The sequence below is a fragment of the Peromyscus eremicus genome, chromosome 12, assembly GCF_949786415.1.
Source record: "Peromyscus eremicus chromosome 12, PerEre_H2_v1, whole genome shotgun sequence".
Classification (NCBI taxonomy): Eukaryota; Metazoa; Chordata; class Mammalia; order Rodentia; family Cricetidae; genus Peromyscus; species Peromyscus eremicus.
The window spans coordinates 38,664,867-38,683,886 of record NC_081428.1 but is presented as its reverse complement, the minus strand read 5'-3'; positions in this window follow the sequence as shown (position 1 = coordinate 38,683,886).

The window sequence follows — 19,020 nt, the reverse complement described above, 5'->3', positions numbered from 1 at the left end:
TTCTGGCCAAACTGATCCTTTTATTATTTATATTTGAGTACATTGGGAGTAATTCAAATAGAAACTATCTAAATCTGATGTTTATTGGAAGCTAGGAGACTTAATCTATTGTTCAGAGCTAGCAGTGCTAATGCAGATAGAGTTTCCAGGGAGTTCTGAGATTGCTAGGTGCACTGATTAGAGAGAGGAGTGTGTATAGCCATAGCATGTACAGGTGAAGAAATTGAACTGCCCAGTGCATTATTAAAAGAGGGGAGGGTATAACCAAAAACAAATAGGGTCTCAGGATACTGAACTGTCTCTTATTCTTCCTTGACTGGAAATATGGCTAAGTGGGAAATATCTGTACCTGCTACTTCATACTGCCATAAATATAAAAGTGATCTTTAAAAAAGAATCTGACAACTCTAGGAGACACAATGTCACAGCAAACACCCCGTTCCTCTGGCTCTTACAGCCTTTCCTCACGCTCTTACACAATGTTCCCTGAGCCTTAGGTACAGGAGTTGTTATAGATGTACCAGTTAGAACAGAGCTCCAAAACTCTGAATTTTGGTTGGTTGTGGGTTGTTTTGTAATAGTCTCTGCCTGTTGCAAAGAAAAGTGTCCTTAATGTGGATGGGGAAAGGTCTCAACCCTGCACAAAGAACTTCAGGCAATTAAGGAAAGCTGAGAGCATGAGGGAAGAACACACCAATTGGATATTCACTCTCAAATGGTTAGCCTTGAAAACATGCATACAGTAATATTATAAAGACTGGACAGGTCATAATTATACATTTAATGTAAATATATAAAGAGATCATGAATTTGGAAGAAAGCAAAGGGGGTATGTATGGAAGGGTTTGAGTATCGAAAAAAATATTTTTAAGAAATTTTTTAAAATAAATGTGCTCCAATAGCAGAAGGAATGGGGACACCTTGGTTATATGATATCTTCACCTTTTGATGTGTTATACTCCTGCTTTAACTACAGTCACCCTTCAGTTGCATCACTTCTGTCCCTGAGTAAATGATTACCAGAAAGGCAAGAGTCAACAAAGGTAAGACTCCAGGTCATGGGATTATAAAAGCTGGAGCAAGCCAGAGTGCAGAGTGCACCAGGCACTCGGGAAACCATTTCTTTGTTATCTAACCTCAGAGAGAAAAATCCTGCAGTGGCATTGTTGCTCCCACTTAGCACAAGGAAAATGAATCTCTTGTGAAGACCAAGTACCTTCCCTGAGTTATGTGACTAATGACTTTATTATGATGATAAAGTGACATGCCTGAGCCTATGACATCTTGTTCCTGAATTAGCAACCCTGAACCTTTCATATTTAACAGCAGCAACAGCTTCAGTCTAGCTCTCCGTGAAACTGCCTACAGTGTGACTTTTAACAAGGTGCCAATTTTAACAATTTTATTACAAAAGCATAATAATAATGGTAGGTGTTTAGGAATTTGTTTAAAATGTTTATGTGAGGAAATTTTTATAACATGGTTTCATTCTATCATTAGAGCCGAGGGGACTGTAAATGAGTCATCAAGTCCTACATGGAAACAATGAATTCAGGTGTTTAATGTGTTAAACAGTAACTCTTCCATAATTAATAAAGATAAGCTCAACACCATGCACTGGACACCCTTTTGGGAAGCAACATGTTTTTAAATAATCAGAATTCTTTTTCTGATTCAGGAAATGAGTAGGACCTGCTCTAACTGCTGTTGCACAATAAACCAATGCAAAACAGTCGTGAAGACTCAATTATAAGCTGGTTAAACAACGGATTGTAAGACAAAACTCCTTGCAGCTTTTAATACTCAATTCTTTAGTCTCATTGAATCTTCTCCTACGGCATAGCTTCTTAAACAATCAGTCATGACCCCATATGTAGTCACACAACTTAATGTAAAGTTCAGAAGAGCGTTGACAATAGTAAAAAGTTTCTGAGCACAGAATGACCAAAACTTAGTGAAAAATAAAGCATGAAATGAATCTGAAGTATTTCTGGTGGTGCTCACCTGTGCTGCATCACACAACTTCACTGCAGTCTTGGTTCTTAACACACCAAGTACACATCACACTGCATGTGCCATCATACCTACACTGCCAACTAAACTACTGGAAACAGCTTAACTTACACACTGGCTGGCAGGAATACGTAAAGAAGCATAATTCAATGCCGGGTGGTGGTGGCGCACGCCTTTAATCCCAGCACTCGGGAGGCAGAGCCAGGCGGATCTCTGTGAGTTCAAGGCCAGCCTGGGCTACCAAGTGAGTTCCAGGACAGGCGCAAAGCTACACAGAGAAACCCTGTCTCGAAAAACCAAAAAAAAAAAAAAAAAAAAAAAAAAAGAAGCATAATTTATTTTTATATCCAGTCATGAGCACCATGGTATAAATCCCCTAACAAGGGAGGAGATCCATTAGATATGTATGGAGAGAGATTGTGAATTAGCTGGGTAAGTATTGGAAGTCTAATTAAGAGATGGCAAAGCCAATAGTCTTTTGAGAAGCAAGCTGTGAGGTTTTTAGAAGATATTTGGCCTTTGTAAATAGCCGTGGCTCTGGTGGCTGAGAACAAGAAAGGCAGGATAATAAAAGACATAATAGTTAAGTGGCACTACAGAGTGACCAATAGGATTAGGTAAAAAAGGGACCATGATATAGAGAATCAGAATGAATTTAAATCCCACTCCGGATACAGGAGCTCAACAATGTTGAGGAAGATGAATAAAAACAGGGACCATAACCTGAAGTAAGTAATGTCCCCAGCACAGGAACAGTTTAAGAAATCTTCCTAGAGAATCAGGGCCAGGATTAATTCCCTGAAATAGGCTTGGTCCTGTAGGATCAGTCAGTAAAGGAAGCTTGTAAAATCATATCTGAGAACTGAGAAAGGGAAGAAAGACTCTTGTCTACTCACTGGGATCTGGAAATGTTTAAGGATGGCTTTGAAATGGATCTCATTAGAAAAAGGAAATGGCATCTCAAACAGTTCATAGAAATGGACTTTTTTGAGTTTTAGGTGGAGAAAATTTTAACCTTTTCTTTGTTTAAAAAATTGTTTTCATAAAATATATTTTGATCATATTTGTTCATATCCCCCAACCTCTCCAAGGTCCTCTCTGTCTTCCTACCCACCCAGCTTCATGTGTTCTCATTATCTATCTATCTATCTATCTATCTATCTATCTATCTATCTATCTATCTATCTTTATCTCTATCTCTATCTCTCCTCTCTCCTCTCTCTCTCTCTAGAAAAGAAAATGAAAACTAAAACAAACAATCAAAACTAATAGGACAAAAATAGGAAAACAAAACAAAGCAAAAAGTATACACACAAACAAAAACCCTTTTTGTGTTGGCCAACTACTTATGAGTATGAGGCCTGCTCTGGAGTATGATGGATATGGCCAATGACACTCTGTTGAGGAAAACTGATCTCCCCTTTCCCAGAAGACATTAATTGCAAATAGCTTCTTGATTGGTGTGTGGGAATTTTTTTCTACTTCCCTTTCTCTGTGCTGGGATCTGGTCCAGTTTGAACCTGTACAGGTGTTGTGCATGCTGTCATAGTCTCTATGAGTTCATATGTGTGTCAGCCCCATTGTGTCTACAAGACATTGTCTCCTGGAAATCATTCACAACCTCTGCCTTTTACAATCTTTATGCCTCTTCTTCTGCAGTTCCATGAACCTTAAGGAGAGGGGTTTGATGAAGGCATACCACTTTTATCTGAGAGCCCCAAAGTCTCTCAATCTCTGCACTTTGTGCCATTATGGATCTCTGTATTAACCACCATCCACTACAAGAAGAAGCTTCTCTGGTGAAGGTTGACTGATGTACTGATCTATGGGTATAGCAATATGCCATTAGAAGTCATTTTATTGCTATATTCCTTTAGCAGAGTAATAGTAGTCAGTTTTCTGCTAGGGCTCATGACCTATTTAGTTTCAGGTTTTTGTCAACTTTAGCAGTGTCAGGTATAAGTTCCACCTCACGGGGTGAACTTTAAAATCCAATCAAAAAGTGATTGGTTACCCCATAACATTTGTGCCACAATTGCACTAGTATATCTTGCTTGCAGGTCACCATTGTAGGTTGTAGGCTTTGTGACTGGGAGATATTGGTAATTGCTGTTTTTCCACCTGTACCATACAGAGTACCTTGAATGCCAGTCAGTAAAGGTGAAGCTTCTAGTTGGGAACCAGCTCTATATTTCTGCATTCAGTGACATAAGTAAGTAATGTATTCAGCAACAAGGCCTTACCATGAGGTTGTGAAGGGTAACCAATAGTTTGTGGTGTTTGGGGAAGCAGGTATATGGGACCATTTTGGACATCTACTCAACAAATTGTTAGTCATTGCTGGCACTGGAGGTTTTACTTGGTGGCATAAGATGTCTAGTTGGGGCATTGTCTCCCCTAGTGGATGATGACTTTATTCCCTTCATATATGTATATATTTTAGGAAGCTTCTATAGTCATACATATCTTTTCAGAAGGTCTTCAGTGTTAGCTGTCCTTCCCCACCTTCCCTCTTCTCCTCTCTCTCTCTCAGCCCACACCATTTAATACTCCTAATTTCACCTCTGTCTCTTTGTAAAATCTTATTGTCTTAGTCCTTCCTTGGGAGATCCCCTCCTAACGCCTCTCCTGGTCCCTTATTAGCTACCTAACCTTTGTGGTTATTTTGATAACCCACATATCAAGAGCTTAAAAGCTAACATCCGCATATAAAAGAAAACATGCAATATTTGTCTTTGGGGGTTCTGGATTACCTCACTTTGTTTCAAGTTCCATTCATTTACCTGAAATTTTCAAAACTTCGTTTTTCTTAACAGCTGAATAATCTTTGAGTAAATGCACCATATTTTCATTATCTGTTCATCGGTTCATTGATATCTAGGCTGTTTCCAATGTCTGGATATTATTAGTAGAGCAGTAATGAACATGAATGAGCAAGGACTTTCTGATCAGGACACTGAGAGCACAGTCATTGGGGCCAACAATTAATAAATAGGACTTCATGAAGTTAAAAACATTCAGTACAGAAAAAGAAAATTTTCATTTTTCTGATTGCTAAGAATATTGAAAATTTCTTTAAGTATTTCTCAGACATTTATGTTTCATCTTTTGAGAACTTTCTGCTTACTTCTATACCCCATCTTTAATGGGATTACTTTTTTCTCCCTGGTGTATTTTTTTTTAGTTCTTTGTATGTTCTAGAGGTTAACTCTCTATCATATGTATAATTGGTAACTTTTCTTTCCATTTCTGTAGGCTACCACTTTACTTGAATGATGGTTTCCTTTGCTGTAAGATTTTTAACTTCATAAAGTCTTATTGATTAATTGTTGGCTTTAATGCCTGTGTTATTGGTGTCCTGATCAGAAAGTCCTTTCCTGTGCCAATGAGTTTATATCTATTCTCTACCTTCTCTTTTGTCAGATACAGGGTATCTGATCTTATGGAGTTGAGGTCCTTGATCCATGTGCAGTTGAGTTGTGTGTATGGTGATAGAAATAGACCTATTTTGATTTGACCACACCATTTTTTGGAGACACTATCTTTCTCCATTTTTTTTGTTGGCTCCTTTGTTAAAAAAAAAAAAGCAGGTATTCATAGATGTGTAGGGTTGTATCTGGGTCTTCAATTTGATTCCATTGATCACCATATCTGTTTGTATGGCAATGCTATTCTGTTTTTATTGCCACTGCTCTTTAATACAAATTAAAATCTGGAATGGTGATACCTCCAGCAGTTCTTTTATTATTCAGGAGTGTTTTAGCTATCCTGGGTTTTGGAGGGTTTGTTTGTTTGTTTTTTGCATTTCCATATGAAGTTAAAGATTGTATTTTTCTTTTCTTTTCTTTCTTTCTTTCTTTTTTTTTTTTTTTTTTTTTTTTGGTTTTTCGAGACAGGGTTTCTCTGTGTAGCTTTGTGCCTTTCCTGGATCTCGCTCTGTAGACCAGGCTGGCCTTGAACTCACAAAGATCAGTCTGCCTCTGCCTCCTGAGTGCTGGGATTAAAGGCGTGTGCCACCACCACCCGACAAGATTGTATTTTTCAATTTCTGTGAAGAATTATGTTGGACTTTTAATGGGGATTATGTTGAATCTGTAGATTGTTTTTGGTAGAATGGCCATTTTTACAATATTAACCCTGCTGATCCATAAGCATGGGAGATCTTTCCATTTTCTGGTGTCTTCTTCAATTTCTTTCTTCAGAGTCTTAAAGTTTTTATTATAAAAGTCTTTCACTTGCTTGGTTAGAGTTACTTCAAGATATTTTTGAGGCTCTTTTGAAAGGCACACTTCTTGATTTTTTTTTCTCAGTTTGTCATCATATAGGAAGGCTACCAATTTTGTGTTAATGATTTATTTTACTACTTTGCTGAAGGTGTTTTATCAACTGTAAAACTTTCCTGGTGGAATTTTTAGGGTCTTTTACATATACTATCATAGCATCTGCAAATGACTTCTTCCTTTCCAATTTGTATCCCCTTGGTCTCCATTGGTTGTCTTATTGCTCTAGCTAAGACGTCAAGTACTATATTGGATAGGTATAGAGAAAGTGAACATTTTTTTCTTGCTCCTGATTTTAGTGGAAATGCTTTGGATTTTTCTCCATTTAGGTTGATTGCTGCAGGCCGCAGGAATACATCAGAAGAACTCAGCTGGTTATGGCAAAGTCACTACCTAGAGGAATCAGGGAATTCCTCCAGAGGAAGCCAAATCCCAAGGAGTTTTTGGTGTTACTTGGCTTGTTATATATCAGCTGTATTCTGTTATAAAAATCATGTGTGCCTTCATAGTTTTCCCAATTGATTTTTCCCTAAGAAGGGCTAACAATGTGGACTGATCACTCTCTAGACATACACATTCCAGGCATTTGGAGAATAGCCTCAGGAAAGGCTTTCTCTGGAATCAGATATCTCCCCTAGCCATTTTCAAGGACTAAAGGAGACACCACCCAGGTGGTCACCCAACTTCCGAGGACTAACAGTGATAACCACCCACAGGCGAGTCTCCTGACTTAAGGTAAATTCCACAAGGAGACACCTCCCAGGTGGTCACCCAATTTCCAAGGACTAACAGTGATAACAGCCCACATACAAGTCTCCTGACTTAAGGTAAATTCCACAAGGAGACACCGCCTAGGTCAGGTGGACGTTAAGTAATAGCTTCACACAATTTAGCTCGGACCCTCCTTATATAGACCAGGACTTCCAGGGCAGAGGATGGAGAAGAGAAAAGAGAATGGAAGAACTAGATGGGTAAGAACTTGAGAGGAACAAACTGAGATGGGGAAGAACTAGATTGAAGGGCTAGAAGAGAGGACTAGAGGAACGAGATGGAAGCTGAGGAAGAGCCAGATGGGGAAGAACAAGATGAGGAAGAGCCAGATGAGAGAGAAGGAGACGGGAGAGGAGCTGATAGGGGAAAGAACTAGATAGATGAGAATCCAGAAGGGACAGAACTAGATGAAGGAATTAAGATAGAACCTAGAGGGGACAGTAGATAAATATAGAGAGAAATCAGGCAAGAATGGAGCTAGACATGAGAGCAGAATAGAAGCTGTACAGAGAGAGAACTATCACAGAATAATAGTGTATGAACTAAGGAGTTTCATGTACACAGATTCATTTCTTTTCATCAAAGATTAATTATCAGCTGGTTGTAGATTCTTCCCGGACCCTGGGAGGGGACTATCTAGGGGCTGAACCCCAATAGTCCCTGATAGTTGATATTGGCTTTGAATTGCCTTTATTATGTTGAGGTATGTCCCTTGTATCCCTAGTCTCTCCAGAACTTCTATCACAGAGGGATGTTAGTTTTGTCAAAGATCTTTTATGTATCTGATGAGATGATCATGTGTAGTTTTGGTCTTTCAGTCTGTTTATGTAGTGGGCTACATTTATTGATTTATGTATGTCAAATCATTCCTGCATCTCTGACAGGAAGTCAGCTTCATCTTGATCATGGTGGATAATCTTTTTTATGTGTTCTTATATTAAGATTTCATTTTATTAGGAAGTTTTGTATCTATGTTCATAAAAGATATTAGTCAATAATTTTCATTTTGTTGGATTTTGTGTTTTGATTAGTAGATGGTGCTATAAAAGGAGTTGGGAAATGTTCCTTCAGTTTTTATTTTGTGGAATAGCTTTAAAGTCTGGTAGAATTCTGCACTGAATCCATCTGTCCCTGGGCTTTTCTTGGTTAGGAAACTTAATTACTGTTTCTGTTTCACTAGGAGTAATGAGTTTGTTCAAATGTTCATCTTGATTTAACTTTAGTAGATCATATATACATCAAGAAATTTATTCATTTCTTTTAGGTTTTCCAATTTAGTGGAGTACAGATTTTTAAAGTATGTCCTTATGAGTCTCTGAATTTCCTTTGTGTCTGTTGTAATGACTCTCTTTTCATCCCTAATTTTATTGATTTAGTTATTCTCTCTCCAACGTTTTGTTAATTTGGCTAAGGAAAATATTGTTGTTTTTTTTTTCAAAGAACCAATTCTTTGTTCATTGATTCTTTGTATTTTTGTTGTTATTTGTTTCAATTTTACTAATTTCAGCCCTGAGTTTGGTTATTTCTTCCTATCTACTCATTTAGGTTATTATTTCTTCTTGTTTTTCTAGTTTTAAGTTACTAATATGAACTCTCTCTGGATTTCAATTGTGTTGTTAAGTTACTAATATGAGCTCTCTCTGGATTTCAATTGTATCGTTAAGTTACTAATATGAGCTCTCTCTGGATTTTTTTTTTATGTAGGCAATTAGTGCTATGAACTTTCCTTTTAGAACTGCCTTTATGTGTCCCATAGGTTTGGATATGGTTTGTTTTAAAATTTATTCAATTCTAAAGAGTTCTTAATTTCCTTCTTGATTTCTGTTTTGACAAAATTTTCATTCAGTGGTGAGTTGTTCAGCTTCCACATGTTTGTAAACTTTCTGCCATTCCTATTGTTATAGATATCCAGCTTTAATCCATGGTAGTCACAGATGCAGGGTGTTATTTAAATTTTCTTCTATCTGTTGAGAATTGCTTTGTGTCCTAATGTATGTTCAATTTGGGAGAAAGTTCCATGGACTGTGAGAAGAAAGTATATTGTTCAGTGTTTCTCAGAATGTTCTGTAGATGTCTGCTAGGTCCATTTGACTTATGGCTTTCTTTGTTCTGGAAAAACAATAAAAGCTTCATGAAACTGCTTCCATGTTAGAACATGGAATTTGGGGTCACCTAAATCTGTGTTTCTGGGCCATGCTTACTCAAAATGGCTCAGAATAAACAAACTATCTCTGGTCCCCTTTAAGACAAAAGCTGTGGCTTTTACATCAACAACAGGCACCAGAGTAAAAAGTGGCCAAGATAGGCTCCCTTTCCCAGACCATCAAAATGTCATGTGGGATAGTGTTAACAGACAGGTAATGAAAAAAAAAATATTAGATACATTGTGGTATAGACACAGCAGGAAAGGCAGTGGATAACAAATGCACAGCACATTCTAAGGGGGTGTTTCATTTTAAAAGTTCCTATCAGGTGGTGTTTCAATGTCACATTGCTCCAGAACAGTTGCAGCAACTCTTCTGATGACATAACAAGATAAGGGTTCTGCGTGGAAGCAGCAGTGTCCTTGCTCTGAGCCCAGCCTGTTCCAACACAAAACAACCTTGATCTGTAGTTAGAAGAGCCTACAACAGCTACCTCTAAAAGACTTTCACATACAACATCAGGTCTCTTTCTGTTGGTCTGAATTTTGTCACTCAGTATGATGCTTTGTCTTAGCTAGAGCTGTGTGAACAGCAGTTAAAGGTAACTTTGATTACTAAAAATGAAGAAGTCACTACCTAGTAGACAAAAGTTGGGACCTTTAAAGGACAACATAAAAAGACTTGAAGGGCTTTCACATGAATGAAGAGAGGGGCGGAGAGGGGTGGGGAGGAGGAGAGAATTGGAAGTACTGACTTTAACTTTTCCTTAAATAGTCTCTAAGTCTTCTGACCCCATTCTTTCTCTAGTTCCATGATAAATCAGTGAGTTGGGCAGCATTTTCTGAAACTGGCACCTTGTGGTTTGGTAGGCCATGTTGTGATTTCAAAGTTTTCTGTCACAGTTGTCTTTCTGGTTATGACCACAGAAGCTTCTTGTCCAATTTGCAAAAGGCACATCAAAAAACCATTATCATCACCTTTATACTCTTTGTAACAATGAATTAAAATATTTAAAAAAAAAACTCAAGATCTCCTCCAGAGTTCAGAATAAACTAGCACTTTTCAATTATTTCCGATAATGGCATTCTTGTTTTTTTGTTTGAGACAGGATCTCTGTATCAGGAATCTTAAAAGTTCTTATTAATAAAACCAAACCTGAGCCAGGTATTGGGGTGAAATGCTGGAAGATCAGAGAGACAGAACAAACCACAGCTAACCTCACCTGGCCATCTTCTCAGCTGATCTTGTTTCCTCAGACTGGAAGCCTCTCAGTCCTCATCCAGAATGAATCTCAGCTGAACTGTGCTGCTCCAAAGCCTGAAAGCTTAACCAGCCAAATGCTTAACCAGCCAAATGTTTAACCAGCCAAATGCTTCTAGTTTCTGGTCCTCACGCCTTATATATCGTTCTGCCTTCTACCACCACTCCCTGGGATTAAAGACTCGCTTTCTGGGATAAAAGTTGTGAGTCACTATGCTTGGCTGTATCCTTGAACACATGGATTTCTGCCTCTGGAATGCTAGGATTAAAGGTGTGAGTGCCACCATTTTCTGGCCTCTGTATCTAGTGGCTGTTCTGTTCTCTGACCCCAGATAAATTTATTAGGGTGCACAATATTTTGGGGAATGCAGTACCACCACAGATCTCTCTAGCTAGTTCAGGCTGGTCTTGATCTTGTGATCCCCCTGCCTCAGTTTCCCAAATGCTAGGACTACAGGCATGCACCACCATGCCTAGCTGATGACTCTTTTATCATCCTTGAGGAGAAAGATCTAGCAAACCACCACTTCATCATCAGTCAGCCTTCAGCAATGTCTATTTATAAACTGTTCGACCCACACTCCTCTCGCCCTTGTCTCTTTAAATTGGGAAACTTTTAAAACATTCTTCCAGGACTTGTGGCTTGCAGCCTAAGGGTAGGAAGTACAGCCTACTGCCTGGATTGCCCTGCACCTTGCTGCCAACAGCATGTGGTGACATCTCCAGCTGCCAATAATGATGGAGTGTGACCCTCATGTTATTCCTACCAGCTGCAGACCAGCTGTGAAATGACCACAAATAAAGACCCAGATGACTACAATTTGAAAGCTGTTATAATGTACGTAGACGAGAATACTCTTCTAATAAATTGATAGCGGCAGAAAATCCAGATCCTGGGTCAAACGCAACTTTTAATCGAAATATTTCCCATACACACACAAAGATAAAATATGTATTTCTTAAGCACAGTGTGATGAATTTTGTGTATACATGTCCCTGCATTACCAACCACTGTAGGTGAAGACACATTTGCAGCATCCAATATGGCTTCCCCTATCTCTTATCTAACTCACAGACACTTACATTACCACTTCTGACCTCTGCCCTTGGATGGAATTTGGAACCTTGTGTGGTAAGCATGTTGTGATTTAAAACATTCTCTAAGTGAGGAGTAGTTCCTTAAACTGTGCGCACACTGTGGTTTATGCTGAACATCCGCTTGTTTTCTGGGAACCTGGAATTTGGTGTGGACTAGGCAGGTGTGTCTTAGCTGAGGCCACCAAGCAAAACCTCTCGGGGCTGACCAAGGGTTAAACAACAAGCTAGTATTTTTCACAGTTATGGTTGCTGTGAGGCCCAAGACAAAGGCAGCAAAAGAACACATTTCCGGTGAGCATCTGCTCCCTGGCGTGTAGAGAGCCACCCTCTTGGCTTGCAGAGAGCTGCCCTCTCAGTGCATCATGCCAAGCCAAAGATCATCGTTCTATTGCCTTTTCTAGGGGCACAGTATAAGTCAGAGTTTTCTAAAGTATAGAACCAAAATAGTGAATGTCTTTGTGTGGTCCTTCCAAAGTCAAGCACTCAGCTGAATTAACTGAACAGGGAACTGTCAGGTAGAAGAGTTCCAACACACACACACACATACACACACACACACACACACACACACACACACACACACACGGGGGGGGGGGGTTGGGGAGAGAGAGAGAGAGAGAGAGAGAGAGAGAGAGAGAGAGAGAGAGAGAGAGAACGAACAAGGGGAAATACGAACAAATGTGGAAAACTGACTCATGGAATCATGGAATTTCAGAAGTCCCACAATCTACCATCTGCACAATCTACCATCTCCAACCAAAACAGTTGGTGGAACAATTTTGCCTGACTTCAAAGGCATAAAAATCAGGAGAATCAATGGTGTAAATGCCAATTCAAAGTTAGAGAAGATTAGATGAGATGTTTTGGGTCAAGCAATGAGGCAAATGAGTAGGGGATTATTGCCCCTTAAACTTTATACCTTTGGTGTATTCAAGCCTCCAGTGGATGGATAATACATATCTAGATCAGGAAAGCAAGCTTCATTATGAAGTCAAACAATTCATATGATAATTTCATCAACACATGCAGAAACAAATGTTTAATCTGAACAAAATAATATTTAATCTGAGTAAATCATGGTCAATCAAGTTGGTACATGAAATTAACAATCTTGTGTGTGGTAGTTTTAATGAGAATGGCTTCCATAGGCTCATACGTTTGAATACTAGGTTCCCAGTTGGTGGAACTGTTTGGCAAGAATTAGGAGGTGTGGCATTGTTGAAGGAGGTGTGTCACCTGGGGGCGGGGCTTTGAGGTTTCAAAAGACTTGCACCTTTCCCAATGTGCTCTCTGCCTCCTGCTTAAGGATCAAGATGTGATCTCTCAGCTGCTACTCCAGCCATCTAGCTTCTTACCCTCACTCTATCATCACAAACTCTAACCTTCTAGAATTGTTACGTTGTCTTGGCCATAGTGTTTTATCACAGCAATGGAGAACTAACTAATACTATATGTACTAACCCATTCATAAGAACTCTATCTCAAATTGTGTTTGCTTTTAGAAGGTACAAGATGAAAAAGAACATATCACAGGGGGTAGGGTCTCTTCCTCCACTCCTAACAGATGAGACAGTTGACTCCTGTTGTGTAGCAATCCTGAGGAGACATGGACAAGCACTAATTCACCCATGGTAAGCCACCAGTGACAGATCAAAGAAAGGATCCCACCCAAGTCTAGTTAGTAAACTGGAGTATTTGCTGGAGATACTTACAGCAGTAGGGGTGAGGAGTTGCTTACAGGAGCACAGACAACTCAGAGGCAGGTACATCCATGAGAAGCCCACCCCAGTATGAGGAACAATTCACAACTGCTCAAGTCTGGTAACTCCCTGCCTGACTTGGAGGCAGGCAGCTTCTCCAGGTCACAGAGTCTCTTCTACCAAGAAATGACTAGTGACAATATAACATTGGGAGGGACCTTGTCAAAGCTGTAGGAACTTCCAAAGCCTTGTGAGTTTCATTTACTTCCTGACTCTTAAAATGAATCTCCCTCCTGGAAGGAATGTTTCAATTTGGAGGAAATTACTACAGAATGATCCTTCTTTGAGTTTCTCAGAGTTAAATGTTCTAGATTATCTGAAGTTTGCAATAATGGACAGAGCCAAATTTACTCACTTTTCTCATTATGTAGATAGTTTAGTGATTCATTGAAGCTGGATCCAGACAGATTCATAATTCCAGGCTGTTTTCTGAATTTCTGAATAAATGGCAGGACAAAAAGAAAATGCTAATCTGAGCTTTTTGACAGTTAGGGATTTTGGCCCAATCAGAATATGATATTTTCCTGACCAATGTATCCTTATTTTAGAGGAGCCTTACTCTGCACCTCAGGCTAACCTAAAACTAACTAATTTAGGCCAGTCTCAAACCCAGAGCATTTCTTCTGCCTCAGCCTCTCAAGTGCTAGAATTATAGACATGACTCACCATACCTAGCTTAAGAATGTTTTTCTGTATAAATTATCTCATTCTCCTGGCACTTCACCTTTCTAAGCAAAGATAAGATAAAATAATATCTGGAAATCTGTGAAGTGATAGACTTCAAAGGAAACATACTGATTCTGTTTTAAGAAAATCACTTTATTCTCATTAAGTCAGTAATAAAAATAGCATACAGATGGTTTAAAGAAGCCACTCAAACACTACCTTGTCCCAAACTCTATACATCTCACTGAACTATGAAGGTAGAAGGGCTATTTTGAACTGGTTCTGTGATAGCAGAAAAAAAATTAAATCCCAGAACTTGGGAAGCTTCATGGAAAAATGACATTCATAATGTGCTTTTCACAAAAGCTCTTGAATGCCAGGATGATAAGAGGTAGTGATGTAAACTAACAGCTGGGCCTGTGATCACTTAACAGAGTTGAGGATGAAGCAGCAGAGCTAAGTGGCCCCCACTCCTACACTCACAATCTTGTTTCTAAAATTGTTACAGTTAATGGAATTTATTAAACAGCCTAAATATACAACTCTTTGCTTTCAAATGAAGTCAATACTGCAGACCAGTTTCATCCTGTAACCTGGGATCCTACTGATAATAAATTTGATATAAATATCTTGTCCAAGGGATTGAAATGTACTTAAATACACTAATGACTGAAACTGCCTATCTTTAGAAAAGACTGTCCACATGAATGGTCATTTACTGAATCTCAGAACTCTGATAATAAAGCATTCCTGCAGTGATGTAATAGTTTTTAAATTATAAGACTGGCTTAAACTGTTTATGTTACCCAATGTGGTTTACATAGTGTGTTAATCAACTTTGCATGATATGACAAATTATCCAGGATAACCAACGTTATCCTGTATATTCAACCAAGGAAGAAATAGTTACTTAGGGCTTTCAGTCCACTGTTGGTTGGATCTGCTGCTTTTGGATCTGTGGTGAGGCAGAACATCGTTGCAGAGGGCATGTTTTGGAGTAAATCTGCTCACCCATCAAGGCTGCCAGAAAGCAGATGGATGGATGATAGATGATAGATAGATGAATAGATAGATAGATATGAGAGAGAGAGAGAGAGAGAGAGAGAGAGAGAGAGAGAGAGAGAGAGAGAGAGAGAATGGCAGTAAGTTCCTTAGTGGCATAGTTTCAGTGAGACCCTCCACTTGAAAGTTCCACCACCTCCCATTAGCACCACAAGATGGCAGCCCAGCCCTTATAACATGCAGCCTATGGGAGCCATTTAAATCCATCACATGCTGAAAACTGATTTTCTTCTGGGAGCCTAGAATTTGGGTATTTGCTATGTTGAAAGTGCCTTCAAAACTAGTACCCAATAAAAATTTGAGGTGCTAGGTCTCTACTCCTACCCAGCAAACATGTTTCTTGATGTGTCATAACTCACTGCTTAAGGAATTAAGCATGTCTTTTGTGACTGGAAGAGGGCTCTTGGAAACACAACTCAGTTTTGCTCATGACTTTGCCTATGTACCTGTTTAGTTTAATAATTTTTCTTGTATCCTTTCATTATAATAAATATTAATCATGAGTTTAACACATGCCGAGTACTTTGAGTTCTTTCAATATATCACCAAACCTAAGGTAGTCTTGGAAACCCTGATTGAGGAAGCAAAGGGAATTATTTAAATCTTTGACTTCTGGATTATTTAAATGTAAACATTTCCCAAAGCAACTAGATTTTTACCCTAGAAAGAAAAATATTTAACAACAACAAAAATAAGAAGAAGAAGGAAGAGGAGGAGGAAAGAAACAAGAAAAATAAAGAAAGGGAGGGAGGGAGGGAGGGAGAGAGAGAGAGAGAGAGAGAGAGAGAGAGAGAGAGAGAGAGAGAGAGAGAGAGAGAAGAAAAAGATATGGTCTACATGATAGAAAATCCTCCAACTCATTGGTTTCCTAGCTAAGCCCATTTATTAGAAAATACATACACGTATATGGGAGAGATGACTCCTACCCACCTTGCCTGAGCTGAGGTTTCTATAAGAGGCCTGGAAGAACAAAACTCAAGAGCAGCAGTGGTTAGGTCTCAGCATTGGGAGAATGGCTCTCCCAGCCTGTCTTGAAATCCAGAGGACACATTACCTGTAAAACTCTTCACCAGCTTTCTCATACAGGGGCCTTGGACACTTGGTAGAATATAGTAAGTTGAAATAGACCCTTGTATATGTCCCATAGAATTTTGAAAAGGGCACAAAACTAATCAATGGAAGAAATATCAGATTTTCATCAAATGTTACCAAGGCAGTGTGTATCCACAGTTTAAGAGGAGAAGGAAGAGGAGAAGGCCAATTGAAATAATTTAAATTAGGTGGCCTCTATTCTGGTCCATATATCCATTGTGGCAGCACCATGCTGTCTTTATCTTTGTATAGCATGGTACCTCTGTGGTATAAAATGAGGTCAGATATTATGATGGCTCTAGCAGCATTCCTTCTGCTAAGAATTGCTTCCACTATTTGTGGTCTTTTATGTTTCCATACAACTTTTCATTGTTTTCCTAGTTCTGTGAAAGATATCATTGGAATTTTGATGAAGATTCCATTGAACTCTTAGATTATTTTTGGTGATAGAGCCATTTTCACAATATTCTGCCAATACAGGAGCATGGAAAGTCATTCTACTGTATACCATTATCCTTAATTTCTTTTCCCAGTCTTCTAAAGTATTCATTGTAGCTATCTTTTACTTCCCTGGCAAGTTTATTCCTGTGTTTTGTTTGGTTTGGGTTTTTTGAGCTATTGCTAATATGTTAGTTTTTCAATTTCTTTCTCAGTGTTTGTTTGGTATGTATGAATGCCACTGATCTTTTGTTTTGTTTATTTTTGGTTTGGTTTGGTTTGGGTTTTGTTTTTTTGTTTTGTTTTGTTTTGTTTTTGTATTTCGAGACAGGGTTTCTCTGTGTAGCTTTGCACCTTTCCTGGAACTCACTTGGTAGCCTAGGCTGGCCTTGAACTCACAGAGATCCGCCTGGCTCTGCCTCCCAAGTCCTGGGATTAAAGGCGTGCACCACCACCGCCCGGCTGGGTTTTGGTTTTTTGAGACAGGTTCTCACTGTATATCTCTGGCTGGGTTTGGAACTTACTATGTAGTCCAGGCTGGCCTCAAACTCACAGAGACCCACCTGCCTCTGCTTCCCAAGTGCTGAAATTAAAGCTGTGTAGCACTACATCTGACCAAACACCCCTGATTTCTGTATGTTGATTTAGGATCCTGAAACTTTTTACTGGAAGTTTCAGGTTTTTAATTATTATTTAAGAGTTATCTCATAGATTTGTAGAATCTTTTAAATATAGAATCATGTTATTTACAAATAGAGATACTTAAAATTATTTCTTTCCTATCTTCATTCTTTTATATCTGTGTCTTGTCTTATTTCTCTAACTAAGACTTCAATTTCAAGCACTATAATAAGGGAGAGGAGCCTTAATATCCACCTGTAAAAGAAAGAAATGAATTGCATATCTTTCACCCTATACAAAAATTGATTCAAAATAAATCAAAGATTTTAATTTAAAGCCTGAAATGCTGAAAGTACTGGAGACACGGAGAATTCACTTCAAGTTATAGGAATAGGTAACAGGACTTGAGCAGCACAGGAAGTGTTCGAAGAGAATTAACAAACAGGACTTCATGAAATCAAACACTTTCTGGCCAGCAAACAATCAACAAAGCAAACAGACTGTCTATAGCATGGGAGAAAAAAAATGCCAAGTATACTTCAAACAAGGGATTAATACCTAGAATATAACTTAAAAAAATTACACCTTCACCAAAACAAAACAAGCAAGCAAACAAACAAACAAAAACATGTTCAACATGGTTAGCCATCAGGGAAATGCGATTAAAAACTACTCTGAGGTTCTTCCTCACCCCTCTCAGAATAACTACCATAAAGAGAAGACACAACATCCAGTGCTGGGGAGAATATGGGAAAAGTGGAACTCCTATTCCCTGCTAGCAGAAGTGTAAACAAATGTAGCCATTATGGAAATCAGTATGGATATTTCCGTAAAAAAAAAAAAAAAAAAGAGAGAGAGAGCCATATGACCCAGCTTTACCATGCCTGGGCATAGATACCAAGGACTCTATAGTTTGCCACAGAGACATTTGCACATTCCTGTCTAATACTGCCTTACTTAAACAGTTGGGAAATGATAGCAGCCTAGCTATCCATAACAGAGGAGTGGATAACAAAAATGTAGTATACATACACGACATCACTTTACTCATCTGTAAAGAAAAATGAAATCATATGCAGGGAATGGATCGATCTAGAAAATATATTGTAAGCAAGGTAACACAGACTGAGAAAGACAATATTGTCTTCCATATGTGACTCATGGCTTATAATGTCTCTGTATACAAGTGGGAGGTCTGAGGTCAATGTGGGTACAGGTTATGAAACTAGTCCGGAGACCACTAGAGGAGAGCATAGAGGCTGAGGAAAGGTGGGAGGCAGCAAGGCAGGCCACATCAAAAGGAAAAAGGAAAAGAGGCTGTGGAAGATGACAAGGGTGTGACCCCAGGCACGGGGGAGATGACAGAGGAGGCGAATAAATACATATACGTGTAAGTTTTGTGTGAAAAAAATGTCATGATGAAACCCAATATCCTAATTTTAAAACTTTTAAATAAAAAATTGAAATTTAGATGGAAACACAAAATGAAGACAGGCAAAAATATTCACAAACCATGCATTCAGGAAAGGACTAGTATCTAGAATCCATATACATTTTCAAAATTCAACATTGAAAAAAAACCAAAGAATTTAATTATAAAATAAGCCAAATCTATGAAGGAAGGTTTTTTTTTTTTTAACTGAGAAAGATAAATAAATGGAAAATAAGTTCATGAAAAGGTAGCTCTCAACATTAGTTACTAAATAAAGGCGAATTAAAAGCATAAAGTGGCTGGAGAGACGACTCAGTCATTAGAGTGCTTGGTACACAAACACTAGGACCTGAGTTTGGGTCTTTGGCACCTACGTGGTAACA